The following is a 16468-nucleotide window of genomic DNA, read 5'->3' as shown; positions in this document are numbered from 1 at the left end:
ACCAGTTAAGTTAAAAGGCTAGCCTAGGATAGTGGGTGGAGCAGAGATAGCCTAGTCAATACATTATTACAGGAAGTTAAATTTATTACAAAACAGGCCTGTTTTTCTGTCTGCTTAGCGTCACGTTATATTTTATGCATTTTTAAGCACCAGGCCAATAGTTGGGGCAAACCTACCATTTTTGTATTTCCTCTACCCAAATACTTAACAATTATCAGTGAGGTCCAGTTAGAAATCAAGGTACAGTACAGTATACAGTAAGCCACTGCCTTTTATGTAGTATTATTTCTAGTGTGAGCTGGGAATGGTTGTTGAAGGTTGGTACCAAGGTGGTTGACTGGTGGTACATGAGTGAATATGGAGTATCACCATCTCACCTGTCTCTAGAAGAATTGGGAACCAACAGCAGACAGGAGAAAAGGACCCATCTTTGCTTTCAAAAGAGTACCTTGAGAGGTAGGGATAAGAATACGCTCACAATAATCCAAGTACCTGGCCCAACGAGAAACTTGAACTCCTGAAGTCTTGTCTTAATCCTACACTGGGTTAGTAAGGTACCAGTGGCTCGCATGTGAATGTGATCCTGCTTAAAGACTCGTCAAAGTTATTTGGTACCGATCACACAGGGGACATAACAATAGCCTCTTGGGTGCAAGACTGCACCTGATGTGAATTGTGAGCCTGCAAAACCTGGAACTGGAAGGGAAGGCATTGCTAAGAGATGTTCTGGAAGTGAAGACTGGCAGGAGCAGGCTCATGCAGGAGAACTGAAGCCACTGCAACTTGTAGTGCTGCTAGACCAGTGGTGGGAAGGAAAGTGATCAGACAATATATGATCATCTAAACTAAAACTGAAGGAGTATCAGTGAATCTGTTTAACTTGCAAATTATCTGGAAGGGTGTATGAGGTCATTTTAGATGTGCAAGATACCCTGATCCAAGGACTAGAAGCATGATTATTTTTGACACTGATAAGTGCATGAACATGCTCAACCTGACAGGATGAATTCCCAGAGGGAAGATACGCTGAATTTGCCATTTAGCAATAGACACACAATCTAGGAGTTGCCAGTGGAGATCAGTGATCTGCTAGAGTATTACCTGTGAGGAAAACCTTTTAGATAGCTGTCGACTTTATTAACATCAATTCTTTCCTTAGGAACCATCACAGGTACAAGCAGGCACTGATAATAGCTCTTGTAACTAGTCCCTGTGCTGGCTACATGTGCTAAATGCTGAAGTGCACAAGCTTATGGGTGGTGTACCCCTATGTGCATAGCAATGACCTCCGACCCCCTCAACAGTAGCCACTTGTTTTCATAAATATAGGGGGCTTGAGTCATCCAAATCCCAAGCCAAATCCACTGATAAATCCTGTAAAAAGTTCATTCAAGCTGTCCTCCATATGTTTCAGTAAGGTGGAGAACAAATGGTATTTCAGTTTTTTCACTTTTGTCTTCTGCAAGACAGCTGCAGCCCACAAGAAGGAGGTCTTGCAACTGACCTTGATAAGGTAACATTAGAGGCAACCTTAAAAGGCTGCTGTAGAGAAAATACCTCCATATGAGGCCAAGAATGCCCATAGCACCTCCTTCTGATATACAATTATGACTGATCATTGGTCCAAAATATTCATATATCGCAAGTTATTTCTTGTGAACAAACCTGTCCTTTAAATAAAAAATCCACACTGTTAGTGTGGATCTTGCTCAATGCTAGAGATGAAACTATTGCATTTTTACCAGCAGTTCCAATGCATCTTCCCTGAGCTAGTTTGAAAGAATATGCACTGATGCCCTGTGGCAAGTTAAATGAGAAATCTTAGATGTGGAAATGTGATGCTGTAATAATAGGTAAAATTACAATAAGTAAATTACTTGCTGGCATTAATGAGAAAATCATGACAAATGTTGAAAAACCACTAATAATTTAACCAGGCTGTGATATAAAGAGGCATTTTAGTATGATACAAGCTTAGTAAAAGACATTAAATGAGTGATGCATTGCTTAATATTGTATATATATGTTAACAAAACTTTATGAAAATATGCAAAGCCAAGAACATAAACAGCCTGACATTTCTACATCATTAACATTCCAACCTAAGGCTATCCAGTTAGCAAAGATGAACAGAGCAGATGCTTAAAAAGGAAAGGAGTCACTTACTTCAACAGCTTCTTCACAGTATATAAGTAAAGACTTCCATATCAAACACTTATCACTTTTATTTTATTGGTTTTAATAAGAAAAATGATAAAAACCCATCCCATCACTAGAGTGAAAGTAAAGTTTACAAGGTATGAATTATTTAATGCCAAAGTGAATTCAGAAGTGAGAGAGGCATACAACATTTAAAATTTTGGGAGCAAACAAAACAGGTATGCATGAGTTGACAGACACTTCGGAAGATTTCATCACCATTTGGGCACTTCGAGCCTCAATGTGCAGATAGGTTGGTAGCTCATCTGCTTTTCAGTGAGTCTGAAAAATGAGCTGCACACATTTAAGACTATTGTAAGGTGATGGGTGGTAAAAAACAAAGCACATTATGCAAGTGCAGTAATAAAAGATTTGTAATTTTCTTAAAGGTGTCCTTTTCATTTAGCTATGAATTGCTTGAAAGATTTTATCACTGCTGTAATATTTTATTAAAATTTTCCTGTATTTTTGCAGGATAGGTGATGAGTTATCTTTCTGGCTGTATCAAAGATGCTGCTAAATTGCTGGAACAAAATTGCTTTCACCTGTGGAACTATGCAGAGCAGCTGTACATCGACAAGAAACCATTTCCAGATTAAATGCCTATGTTCCTACAACCCTTTCGAAAAATGGAAAGACAGCTGCAATGTCTTCTTTGAAAAGGTCTGTTATACTGTTTTTATATTCGTATGATTATAATACTGCTCCTAATATAAAATTTTACTTGATTGTTATACTAACTGTTTGGAGTTTGATCTGTGATTTTGGGAATTAACTGTTATATTTTTCAGATATGAAAAAGGAAAAGTGTTAGGTCCCTTAGATGGTATTCCAGAGCCTTGAAGGACAACTTCAACACTGCTGGTATTCAAACAACCTGTGGATCAATGAATGTTACAAAATTATGTTCCCATATATTCTGCAACTGTTGTGAAAAGATTAGAAGCTGCTGGTATCTTTTTTATTGTGGCAAAACAAATCTGGACGAATTTGCATGGGTTGTGGAACTGTTGATTCTATGTTTGGTCCATCAAGAAATATTTATCGTTCAGGAATTGGGTACAGTTTCCAAGATGTTGATGGGTGAGTTACTGTAAATAACGATGGGTTTAGGTGTTATCTACTATAGAGATGTCTGATGAATAGGTACAGTAATAATAAATTCATATAAACTATTATGGTTATTAGTAGTAGTTTCCAAACCCAGCAGTTTAAATGTGCCTTACCTGCAGTCAGTAGCTTCTCAGATACACAAAAGAACAAGAACTTTCACTTGGCCAGGTACCCTCTGGGCAGCACCTTTTGTGGTAATATTGTAGTTAACTTGTTCCTTGTGTATCTGCCAAGCAATTTACAACTTGCTGCATTTGTTTCTGACGTCTGTCAGTTTAGCAATCGTATATTTTTATATTTTCTCCTCATCCATGTTGTTTTAGGAGATTTCAGTATTTATCCTGTTTTAAATGCAGAACTAATTTCCTGCAATCCCTTAAGTATTGCTAATATTCCTCCTTTGCCAGTTAGAAGTGCTAGTAGCTCTATGCCAGCTTTTGTAAGTACATTTTTTTTTTAGTAGCTTTTATTTCAATCAGATGTTCCAAAGTAGAGATGTATTGTTTAGCAGCATTTTTTAAAATAATAACCATCACTGGTTTGAAATGTTCAAGTCTTAGTCATAAAACCAAAGAGGTGCTGATTACTAACAGTATTTATTTAGTTTATCTTTAGCTTATGTTTTTGTGCTGATAAGTAAATAAGTGTAATGGAAAAAAAGAGAGAGAGAGAGAGAGAGAGAGAGAGAGAGAGAAGAAGAGAGAGAGAGAGAGAGAGAAAGAGAGAGAGAGAGAGAGAGAGAGAGAGAGAGACAGAGAGAGACTGGCAAAGTCACAGAACAAAAAAAAAATACAAAAGTGATTTGTGAATTTGAGAGCCCTTTGTATTGAACTACTTGCATGGGCACATAATTCAAGTAAAACATTCACGTAAACAAAAAAAATTACCAACTAAAAGAAGATTGAAAAGTAATTGAAAGAGAAACAAGATTTGAGAGACCTGGTCTCTTTAAATCTTAATCAGCAAAAGGGTAGTTGAATAAAGAGCTTGAAAGAGTGATTAGAAAAATGCTAAACCAGCACACACGGAGGACACCAACAACCTTGACTATAAAGATAAAATGCACAGCAAATAGAATATCATTACCCACAAAGTATCTTTGACCAGATACCAGCAGGAAATTAATTTGGTGATTTAGTCCCCTGACTCTTGTTCAAGCCATTGTTGTAGCTTTTCTCAGCTCTACCCAACAAGCCTGCATTTTGACTTAGGTTCAAAGTTGGGCTTAGGTTAGAGAAGAAATGCATTGATGATGGGTCTCTCCTTGTCTTTTTGCTTTCTTCTCAACTGATTGTACCAGTTTTGATTCCTGTAAAACCATTTGTGATGGTCAGGCAGATAAAGGTGAGCTACAAAACTGAGTACCTATCAGAAGACTGACGCTGATGATATGTCCAATCTATCCTTTCATAAACAAAGGAGAGAGGACTTGTATAGCAATATTATTCATCTCAGGATGATGACACTTCTGACTATTAACCTTGATTTCCCATTCTTGTGTGGAAAAGACAGATATCCCTTGAATCTTTTCTAGAGGAGCTTACACTTCGTACACCAATGTCACTGAAGGTACCAACACCATCAACTCACCTGTTTTGTGCCCCTTTGAAAGTATTCTCTAAAGCCCATTTTGTCTGTGGCACAACCTGGCTGGGGGTCATGGGTTCTTACTTCACTGAATCATGGCTTGTGTAGCAGCAGTAAGCATGGTAGCAGTACTCTGACAGATACATACTGCTAGTCTGACAGATACATTTCTTTTTGCACATTTGAAGGGCACCAAACCTCTTTTATAATAGGTAGTGTGCCAAACATATCTCATACTGCATTTTTTTCATGCCTACCTTTCTCACCAAAAATAGGTGATGCAAAGCCCATGGTGGATTATATGTAAAAAGAGCAGCATGGTACTCAGTAGTCTCTCTTTTGAAATAAGCAGTGCACAGCACCCCCAATACTATTTTACTGAAGGCCCATAGAATTGACTACATTTCTTTCAGGGAATGTCCAGCAAGACAGCCTGTGGTGAAGTTTATATGTAACGTCCTCTGTGCTACACAGTCTCCTGTAATATGCAGTGTATAAAAGCACATATGCTCACTGTTGAACAGTTGAGAACACCCAAGTCAGACACTGGCTGTTGGTTAAGATTACATGCTATGTTGCTTAGCCCCTCTACATGCTTTGATTTAGTAAAACCCCTTGTACAGCTGCCTGTGGTAACATAATTCCTGCAGTCACATGCCTTACCCTTTTGTGGATCATCATTCAGCTTTAGTGCTCTTGTGTGGTTACTTATTGCCTCTGCACCATCAGAGGATGTGTGTGCCATCACCACATTAATGGTAAGTTTATTATTATTACTGCTGGTGACTTCCAATGGTTCTTCTCTGTAGGAGAGACGCACCGCACTGGCCATTCTCAGGCTGCAATGTAACCTTGGGCCTCTTTAGTAGTTAACCTGTCTTACCCATGGGGTGATGTATGTTGCCAAAGGTCACCCTTCTCAAGACAGCACAGTACCATTAATTTACAAAGTATAAAGTACCTGCTTCCTGACCCCACACTTGTAGTAATTTTCAGCAACAAATAGAATAAATTCACCTGTCATTATAACCATCACAGGCAAGCACTGCCTAGGGGATACCTGGCCATGTGAGAGTTCTTTCGTGTGTATGAGGAGCTGCTGACTCCAGGATTGGGCACGTAAACTGATGGGTCTGTTATTAAGATTTGTTCCTTCAGGAATACATACCATTGGTTTTTTATATGAGTATATTCCTCAGTTTGGGCTAGAATAAGTCATGAAAACTTGGTAGCAAGGTATTCAATTAGTGGTAGGTGCGTAAGTTGGGATGGGGAAAGTTACCTAAGATGTTTTGCTGTGTTCTTACCTACCATGAAGTTGAAACTTCTTTAATTTTGTTTATTGTACGAATGGTTTTTGTGTTTTTTCTTCATAGGTTTGAACAAGAACAGTGAACACTGAAAGGTGTGAAGGATATAAGTGGGTGTTTGGTAGCTATATGTCCTTGGTGTTAGTGAGATCAGATTTGCTGTTCTGCATTGGTGTTAGGAGTGTGCAGGATGGTCTCCTTTGCAATGGAGAGACACAGCAGCAGGAGAGGAAGGCCAAAAGATGTCTGCCAGCTTCTTTGGTGAGGATTAATCCACCTTCAGTACTTCCAAATCTTTTTGGCTTTTTTTTCAGACTGCCCTCTATGCTTCCCTTCCTTCTGCTCACAAGAGGGTTCTTATCTTGAGGGTAGGTGACCAACCCACACTTACCTGCAATGCTGACCTAGGTGTGCATGCTGAGCTTTCCCAGGCGAGACAGCGTGTGTGTTTGTGATTTGCAACCTCCTAGCAGTGCTGACATCAGTTGCTTTGCTGGACTACTGTTGGGTGTTTTTGCCTGATATTTTTAGCAACATGTCTTGCCTGCTCAAGATTAAATCTCAGGAGTCCTTGCTTCTTACTTCTTGGAGGGTTGGTGACAGCATTTGCTCACCTGCAGGTGGGACATCTGCCATAGGTAGGGTTTACACCAGGTTCTCTGAGCATGCTCATGAACCAGTGTCTCCCAATTTGCTACTGAAACATGAGGATGGCCCATGCTCATACCTCTTCCAAGGGCTGCAGAGATTTGGCTCTACTTTCTCACTTGGCATGAGTATGTTCCCAGGCTGTGTGCATGCAAACAGAAAGTTGTGTGCAACATGTTGCCGCTGTACAATACTGCTGGTATCACGTCTATCTGTATGCACATGATCATGTGAATCCCCAGGTGGTGCCTAGTGTGTCAAGAACTTCTGATGCACTCATACATAACATCCAGAGTGTGCTTGTAACAGGGAGTTCATGCATTATGATACTGTCAGTGTCATGGTGAGCCATGTGCACCTGATTGAGCAGACACTGGGGTTTTCCAGGTTCATCCAAGACTTTTGATATGTATGTACACAGTATTGCACATGAACACTTTACCGTAGCTTCTAGGAGTTTCGTTTTGGTTTTGACCTATCATATGAAGTCTCTGTGATAGATGACCATGATTTTGAAAGATTGTGAACTAACCTTGAATTCAACAATTTGTAACAATATGTCTGAGTTCTCATGCCCCCAGTCTCAGAGCACTCACCAAGGCAGACAGGTTCCTCCCATCTTTTGTGAAAGGACCTAAATCATGCCATGGGGAATCAGGACCACCTCCAGAATCCTTTCAGACAGAGCTGGAACAGGTTTTTCAGAGATCATTTGGTTCATTGTGATCTTACTGTGAGCAACCATTACCTTTGTCGAACCCACCTCATTGATAGAGCATACTCTAGGGTATTGCTATGGTTGTTGGTTGCTCGTGGTGTCTTGGGTCAGCATGTTAGTCCATTCTGTGAAACAGAAGATTCCCTACTGTCCAGCAGGTTGAGCAAGCTAGATTCCCACTGTTGACATGTCAGAGGAAGTTCTACATATGCTTTTCTCTAGTCAATTTTCAACTGAGAGAAGTCTTGATCAGTGGAACAGATCAGTCTTGGCTTCCTATTTTATGCTTTCAAGAGTAAAGTAGAGGACCAGTGGAGAAGAGGCATTCTGATAGCTGGGACACCTTAATCCACCATGTGTCTCTCAAGTCCTTTGGGGCAGCCATGCCTTCTGTGTCTGGTGTTGGAAGGGGTCTCCCCTCCTTAAAACCAAGACAAGGAACCCAGACCTCTTCCTATAGTAAGGGCCAGAGGCTTCCCAGCCTTTTTGGACTTCCCCTCTAGCTCCGGCTAGGAATTAGGAGTAATAAGAAGGGAGGGAGATGCTGAGATTTGCAGTTCCCTTTGCCAGCAGTCATGAGTAGGGGGATTCCTTTCATGCCATTGTGCTGTGTGGCAGACAGGGGTAGGTCCCTGGGTATTATGTGTCCTTTGGGAAACTTACAAACCACCTTTAAGGACTGATGCCCTCCCCTATCATGTTTATGGGTACTGTTCCCAACCTACTCTCCAGAATCTCCTCAAAGCAGTTCTATCTCCTGTTGGCAGAGGTGAAGAGGATGCTGGAGAAGGATATGCTGGAAGTCACGGATTACCACTTTTGGGCTTTACAGTTGTTTCTTTGTGGTGGAGAAGGTGAATTGTGGCTGAGGAGTGGTTTGACAATCGCTCACCCTTGAATGAGTTTGTCCTACAGACTTGGTTCAAGATGGAAAAGATATGCTCCATGCTGGATTCCATCAGAGATAATAACTTCATGTTTTCAGTGGATCTGAAGGGTGCTTATTTCCAGATGCCCATTCACCAGTCCTCCAGTAAGTAGCTCTGCTTTGTCTGCAAAGCGACAGTCTATCAGTTCACAGTCCTGTGCTCCAGTTTGGCAACAGCCCCCAGGTGTTGAAGGTGTAAATATTTATCCTAGTGTTGGCTTGGATTACATGGACAATTACCTAATTCAGATATCCTCAGATGGAACAGAGACCACCACCTCCTGACATTTTTCCTAATCTTGTGGATTGAGAAAAACAGAAAGAAGTTGGAACTGGTGCTCAAGAAGCAAGCAAATTACCTGGTTATACCGACAGAAACAGCAGCAGCGAGCATCTTTCCATCAGGTTCTTGCATCAGCCAGTCAAAGGTTTCAGCACAGTTCCTGTTACAACAGGAAGAACAGCTTTGGCAGGTTGTCCTTCATCACCTGTTGTCTGTGGGGAAACTTGTTTTGCATGGGCACCTCCAACTGCATTTGCTTCAGTGGCAACTGAAGTGGCATTGGTATGCCTCACAGGACCCCTCCCTCTCAGCTTGTGCCCTTGAGCAGGAAAGTAAGGGAGGACCTTGCTTGCTTATCCACACATTTTGAGGCAGAGTCAACTACACTTTACAAGGGAGTAGATCATCTCTGACTTATGTCACAGTCTTTCATTGGTTAGAACTACTTTACTATAGATCATAGACTTCTCTACCTTCATCGAGAAAAGCTCCTCTCACTCCCTGTGAGGAAGCCTTGCTCTTTCTTCCTCTGCAAAGTGGCAGTAAGGCCAATTGCATGCTGGAAGGGCCACAATGCAGGCAGACTTCACAATCGTGTATCCTATGTTAGAGCTTCAGCTTATAAGGTGTAGTTTTCTTTGGAAAGCTATTATCCGAACTCATTAACTTATGATTGACCTACAGTATATACTAGCTGTCTTCTGACTTTTTGCTACCCTATCTTTAAGGCAGTACTTGGTTCTCCAAAGTTTTTCCTAGAGTGAAAGTTCAGATACATCTCACTCTGACACTATGACTCAGGGCCATTTCAGTCTTGCATCCCGATGTCAGGTTTTATAGGGGCTACAGGATTCATTGTCCTCTGCTCATGATCATAACCAGGAGCATGGCATCCCCAGGTAGAGATGCAACTTGCCAGTCAGTTAAGAGACTATCCTCTCACCTAATGAGTGAATTTCATACGTGGAAGGTGATGGTTTGTATTGTTTTGAGGAACAAATCACAAATTTAAAAATATTTTATATTATTCCTAGGTATACAAACCATTACCTTTTATCATCATCCCACATCAGCCACCCCCTATAGTCTTTGATGCCAAAGGAAAAAGTCCTTCATGATAACAGATGAGTGGTGGTTCTCCCCTCTCATTAACCTACTATCAATTAACTGCTTTGTTACCAAGTTTCAGTTACCAGTTACAGCTCGTGAGAAATACTCCTACATAAAAGGCTCAAGAAAAATACAAATACAGTACCTGTAACTTAAATTTATGAAATTTATGATTGTTTTATTTGTAATTAATTGTTCATTAAGGAGAATTATTCATGTTTGATGGAATTAATACTTAACGGTCTCTTTAGGAATGATGTTACAAAGGAAGTACCTACTGGGAGCCTTGCTGAAGATGACTGGTATATAGCAGGTGGTAGTTCAGGTGGAAGTGCTGTAGCAGTAGCAACGGGCTCAGCGTTTTTGTAAGTGTTTTATATCAGGTACTTCACATGATTTTAATTTTTTAAAGATTTTTTGAGACGATGGAAATCATGTTTTTGAATAATGTCATTTATTTGTAAAGAAATAGAAGCCCTTCAGAGTTTGTATAGATTATGAACCTATTTTCCTTTGTTCATGTTTTACACCTCAGTTACGGCTATCAAATTCATGCCTAATAGCTGCTAAATTATTGAAGCTGTAGTTGTATGGTATTTCAGGTGGTAGTGTAAGATTCTGTACATGGTGGAAGATAGAGAGAGTTAATGGAAATTTTGAGAATTGTGCCTGGAAGGTGAAATATAATTGTTGACACTTTCGGGAAAAACATGCACATTTCTTCATGAGAGTGGTCCTAATTGCCTATTGTATGCCATGAGCTTGGAGATTTGGTCACAACTGCTATGAGCCAGAAGATTTCTATATATTACTCCATCTTGGACCCATTAGCTTGGGAGATGTACGGCTTTTTTCTCCAGCAGAACAATTTAAAATTTTATCATTCCTGAACTGAAGCTATCCATTGTGACTTCAACAAGAATGATTCACTGACCTGCAATATTTCGTATCATTTACCCCAACGCCAAATCAAAGTCCTTCGAAAAGAAGGCATCGTGCTTACCCCATATAGAAATGGGAAAAAGTACATTAAAACGAAGAAGAATTTTCATCATAGTTTTCATGAGTTGAACTTTCATCTATGGAGTTATGTAGCTATCCTTTTGACAAAAGGGATTTTGACAAAGGAAAAATCTATTTCTGAGGAAGGTCCCGTGTCACCCGGTGAAATTCCATTACAGCACGAATTTCTAGGTATAACCTTGCTAGATATACCAGAGAAAAAGAGCTTTCAGGAAAGCTGGGGTTACTACCCCCAGTCGAGCGTCTTCTAGGAAGGCGTCGGTATAAGGAGGGGTGAGTGAATTACCACTACCACGGAAACCTACTCGAAAGATCTCTCCCTATCAAAATCCCCGGAACAGAGCGGTGAGCCGTTACAGCCCCCACACCAAACACCCGCCAGGACGGCGACACCAGCGCCACCTACCTCATTCCATGCTAGCACTAACCCCAGACTTGGCATGTGCAAGAGGGGGGGGAGAGTACTAGGTGATTCAGGGAGGGTCACCGGGTGACACGGGACCTTCCTCAGAAATAGATTTTTCCTTTGTCAAAATCCCTTTTCTGAGTCCAGTCCCGTGTCAGCCGGTGAAATCGTGATAGAGAATCATGCCAAGGCTGCAACTACCAGGAAAAGAAATGGGGGTAATCTGAAGAAAAGGCAAAAGTTTTACCAAAATAATTTTAATTAAGCAATCTCTTCCGTGTAGCAAGAATATTAAGACTAAGGCATACTAAATCTAAGGCACATCAAAAACTTAATACTATGAAACAAGGGGGAGGTCCCCGCACGACGGAGAAGAAGCCCCAAAAAACCTTAAAATTACTTAAAGCAAGGTGAAACATGAAAAGCGCACCAAATAACTGCAAATATAACCTTAATACTATACACGTAAACTTAGGCTAAACACGTAAGAGACAAAATCAATGAGCATTAATATATACATATATCTGGGGTACATGTGGAGCCAAATAAAAACTGTCCAGTACCCCATAAGAAAAACAATTATGGCATGTCAGATTACACTTTTTCCATCAACAGATACAAGAAACATCAATATGAGGAGCCAGGCAGTGAGGTATAATCAACCAGGAGAATAAGCAGAGAAGTAAATGAGGCAGGCGGGCGGGGGAAAGGAAAGGAAAGGACAAGGATATGATTAATTAAGGTGGGGAGATGACACTTCCCACAGCTATGGTAGAAAATTTCAGGGCTTGAGCGATTTTAAATAGTGGCGTTTAAACACTAGAGGTGATTTCCAACCCGTAAATTTAGATAACTCCGAAAAGTCCATATTATGAAAGTAATTAATGGAAGTAGCAACTGCTCGAATATCATGAACCTTGGGAACTGAATCCGGGTTGGCCTGTTTAATGAAATATAGAATTTGTTGTCTTATAGCATTTAGTGAAAGAGTACCACCTTTCTCCCTGATAAAAGAGGACCTGACTTACTCTGTGGAGTTCTTAAAAGGTAAGATTTAAGTGTATAAACTGGACATAAAGACTGGTCTTGAGGAAGGGGCACCACCTTCCAAGGAGACCACCTGTCCTGTGGGTCTTCGTTCTTAGCTAAAAATCTAGGGTCAGGGGAAAGGAGGACCTCTCCAGACGGGAGGAAGTTCACATAATTATCACCTCTAGTGAGAGCCGACAGCTCTGAGATTCTAGCACCTGAAGCCAAGCTAATCAAAAATAAAGTCTTCCTTAACAGATCCTGATAAGAGCAATGAAAGTTATCCATCTCTGATGCTAACTTGAGGACGTCATTGAGAAACCACGTAACAGACTGTGGACGTGATACTGGTCTCAGACGAGCGCATGCTCTGGGGATAGATGAAAAGTAGGAATCTGTAAGGTCGATTTTAAAGCCGTAAAGAAATACTTTCTTTAATGCTGACTTGACTGTGGTAATAGTGGCCGGAGCAAGGCCTTTCTCAAACAATGATCTAAAGAAGGAAACTCCTAAATTAGCTGTCATGATTTTGGCTTCAGATGCTTTTAGGAAGGAGGCTAATTTTTGACTGCTGAGTCATACTGTCTAATAGTAGAATCTCTTTTATCTGATTCTAAAAACAGAGTGTTGACAGGGTCAATGTTCGCTCCTTTTGGGCTGCGAATTTTATAAAGTCCATAAAACTAGGGCATTCTGAATTCTTGAGGAAGCTGACACAGTCTTGGTTTGTACTGTCTGAGTCAGAATGGGCTTGGGAATCCGAAGACTCCGTAATCCCAGTTCCTGAAGAAGAGGGAACCAATTGCTCTTCGGCCAATAGGGGCTACTAGGGCTAATTGACCTTTGAATGTCCTGAGTTTGTGTAAAACTTTCAGCAGTAAATTTATTGGGGGAAAAGATAAATCTTCTCCCAATTGTTCCAATCTACTGTCATTGCGTCTATGGCGACGCCTGAGGGTCCAGGTTGGGGCCACATAACAGGGAGCTTGAAGTTGCTCTCCGTTGCGAACAGATCCACTTGGAGGCCCGGAACCCGGCGGCAAATCCATTTGAAAGATTCCACGTCCAGGGACCACTCCGTCTCCAACGGAGTAGTCCTGGACAGGGAATCCGCCACCACGTTCCGCACCCGCTAGGTGGGTGGCTGACAGGTGCCAGCCGTGCTTGTTCGCCAGGGGAGAAGATAGCAACCATTACTTGGTTTACTCGGCCTGATTTGGAGCCGCCCCTGTTGATGCAATGAACTACCACTGCGCTGTCAATACCAACCTGATATGAATCCGGTTGGGGCGGATTTTCTTCAGAGTTAGAAAGACCGCCATAGCTTCCAGGGTGTTTATATGGAACTGCTGAAACATTGTGGACCACGTTCCTTGTACTTTTGTTTTGGTGAATATCCCCCAGCCGCTTAGGGAAGCGTCTGTGTGAACAACTAGTGCCGGAGGGGGAAATTGAAGCGGAACTGTATTGGACAGGCCTCTGACCGAGGTCCAAGGTCGCAATCTTGTCTTTAAGATTTGAGGAATAGAGGAGACCTTGTCTCTGAGCTTGACATTGGCTCGACTCCGCCACACTCTGTTTATGTCTTTTAATTTCGCTTTTAATAGCAGGTCTGTCACTGAGGCAAACTGAAGAGATCCAGGACCCTTTCTTGGGACCGGCGGGATGCTGATGGATTTTTGAGGAATCTCCTGGTGAGAGATGCTATCTCTTTCCTCTTGGGAGGCGGAAGGGACAGCGTGTGAGATGACAGATCCCACTGGAGACCCAACCACTGAAACCGGGACTCCGGAGTCAGACGGGACTTTCTCTGTTCAGTTGAAAACCTAGCGACTCCAGGAAATTGATGACTATGGACGTAGCTTTCTGACACTCCGGAACTGTTGGTGCCCAAATTATCCAATCGTCCAAATATGCTGCTAGGGATATCCCTTGAGACCGGAGTTGTTGTACTACCGTGTCCGCCAGCTTTGTGAATATCCTGGGCGCAATGTTCAGACCGAAGGGCATGACCCTGAAGGAGTAGGCTTGATTCCCGAGTCTGAAACCGAGGAACTGAGAGAAGTTCAGCGCAACCGGGACGTGATAATAAGCGTCTGAAAGATCGATAGAGGTGGTGACGGCTCCACGCGGAAGTAGAGTCCGTGCCTGAGCTACCGTAAGCATGCGAAATTTGTCGATTTTATGTAGAGATTTAGACGCTGACAGATCCAGGATCACTCTTTGCTGATCGGAGTCTTTTTGGGAACAGTGAATAACCTGCCTTGAAACTTTAGGTGCCTTACTTTCTTTATTGCTCGTTTGTTGAGCAATTCTGTCACATAATCCTTTAGGATTGATGTGGGTGGCTGGTAAAACCTGGTTAGAGGAGGAGGGTTTTGATCCAGCTCCATCCTAGTCCTTTGGACACAATGCTGTGTGCCCAAGGGCTGAAGGTCCATTGGTCCCTGAACCAAAACAGGCGACCGCCTACCTGTGTTCTCTCAGTGGGAGGGAGCAGGTTTATTCCCCCTACCACGTCCAGGTCTTCCCCTTGGGGTGGTGTTGGGTTTTCCTCTATGAGGGCTTTGCCTCTTCCTCCCCTTGCAACCCTATTAAGGCCGTGAAAGTAACCACGGCCCTCATATGTGGGGTTGTATGCCGGTGAGGCCACATAGGAGGGTGCAGCTGGTTGGACCAGCACATACTGTTGGGGTGAGCCTTTGAAGTAGAAGGCTGCGCCACTGCCGAGACCGGGACGGCTTGGACTACCGCCTGATGGTGGGGCCTCTTATGCCTCCTGAAGCGTTTACCTCCTCTCGATTGGGGGCGGCCGATTCTGGGGTCTTACGCTTATAGGCCGAAATGCCCCAGCGAGAACGAAGACTCTGGTTGGCCCGTGTAGCCTCGGCCATAACATTCGTGACCTCCTCTTCAGGGAAGAGGTTAGGTCCCCAGATCGAGCTTTTCACGAGCTTGTTAGGCTCGTGGCGGATAGTTGCATCGGCAAAGATGAACTTCCTACATTCCAGTCTGGCCATGATAAATTCAAATAAGTCAGACTGGAAGCCTGCCAGCAAGGATTTAGCCAGAACTTGGAAGAAAGGCTCGTCCGAGCAGGAGACGGCAGTAGCTTCAGTAAGGCATACGGAGTTCAAGGACCGGGCTAACTTAACCCGAGCATCAAACTCCGCTTTCAAAAGAGCTTCCGGCAGCTTGGGGAGCTGCTCACTGAATTGCGTGGAAGCGCAGAAGGGGTCCAGCTTCCCGACCGTGAAAGTGGACGGGGCGTCTAACCAGAACTCATTACTTCCTGGGAATACCAGGGAAGTAGGGTCTGTCTCCCTTAGCTGTGGTAACGGATTACCATCGAAGCACGCTCGGGCCGTAGCCAGAGCGACTTTGTCCAAGCAAGGGGTGGGTAGGTTGTCTCCCAGGGCGAACATGGTGAAGTTCCCCTTGAAAGGAGTCAACTTCGTGTTATCCGCCTGCCACTCCGTCAGAGTGCGCAGAAGAGCCGACTGAGCTTGGTCCCTAGGGACGATGACAGTCTCCCTAGGAACCTTGTCTGACCGAATCCAAGCTTCCTCCGTAAGCCTCACGAAGCCTGGGTAAGGGGCAGGAGATCGGGGGAAGAACTCCAATTCCTCCAACCGCCTCGTGCCAAGACCATCAAGTGTCAGTTTGCCATCATGTTGGATGGCCCGGAGTGCGACCGCCAAGGGTTACCGACATCAACGGAGGGAGGTCCGCAGTGTCGGGATAACATACTGTGGTTCGGCTGGGGTGGGTGAGCCATTCCCGCCAGTATGTTATCATGACTGGCCAACTTCTCTGAGATTTTGTTAAATCTCGAATCCAGGTCCTCTGTAAATCGTTTATAGAGCTGATTGGCAAAGGCCTCTGCGTCGAAAGCAGGTTGGCGAGGAGGGCTTGGTTTTGCAGCCCTCTTACTCGCGCCTTGCTGGAGGAACCAGACTTGCTCCCGGAGGCTACAGGTCCTGAAACCTTAGCCTTCGACGGGGAAGGGCAGTGCCTTCTTGAAGTCGAGGACTTGTAGCCTTCGCCTTCCATGAAGTCTTCAACTTCAACTTGGGGATAGCAGATGGAGCTCTATCACCCAAGGAGGAAGACT

The 16468-nt window shown here is 43.0% G+C and overlaps 1 pseudogene; it reads left to right on the top strand.

Moving 5' to 3' along the window:
• The first annotated feature begins 2681 nt into the window (after positions 1-2681).
• Positions 2682-16468, top strand: part of LOC136852543 (glutamyl-tRNA(Gln) amidotransferase subunit A, mitochondrial-like) — a 39995-nt pseudogene continuing 26208 nt past the window's right edge.

This window comes from Macrobrachium rosenbergii, chromosome 25 (genome assembly GCF_040412425.1).
Source record: "Macrobrachium rosenbergii isolate ZJJX-2024 chromosome 25, ASM4041242v1, whole genome shotgun sequence".
Lineage (NCBI taxonomy): Eukaryota > Metazoa > Arthropoda > Malacostraca > Decapoda > Palaemonidae > Macrobrachium > Macrobrachium rosenbergii.
This window is presented reverse-complemented; position numbering and strand designations above follow the sequence as displayed.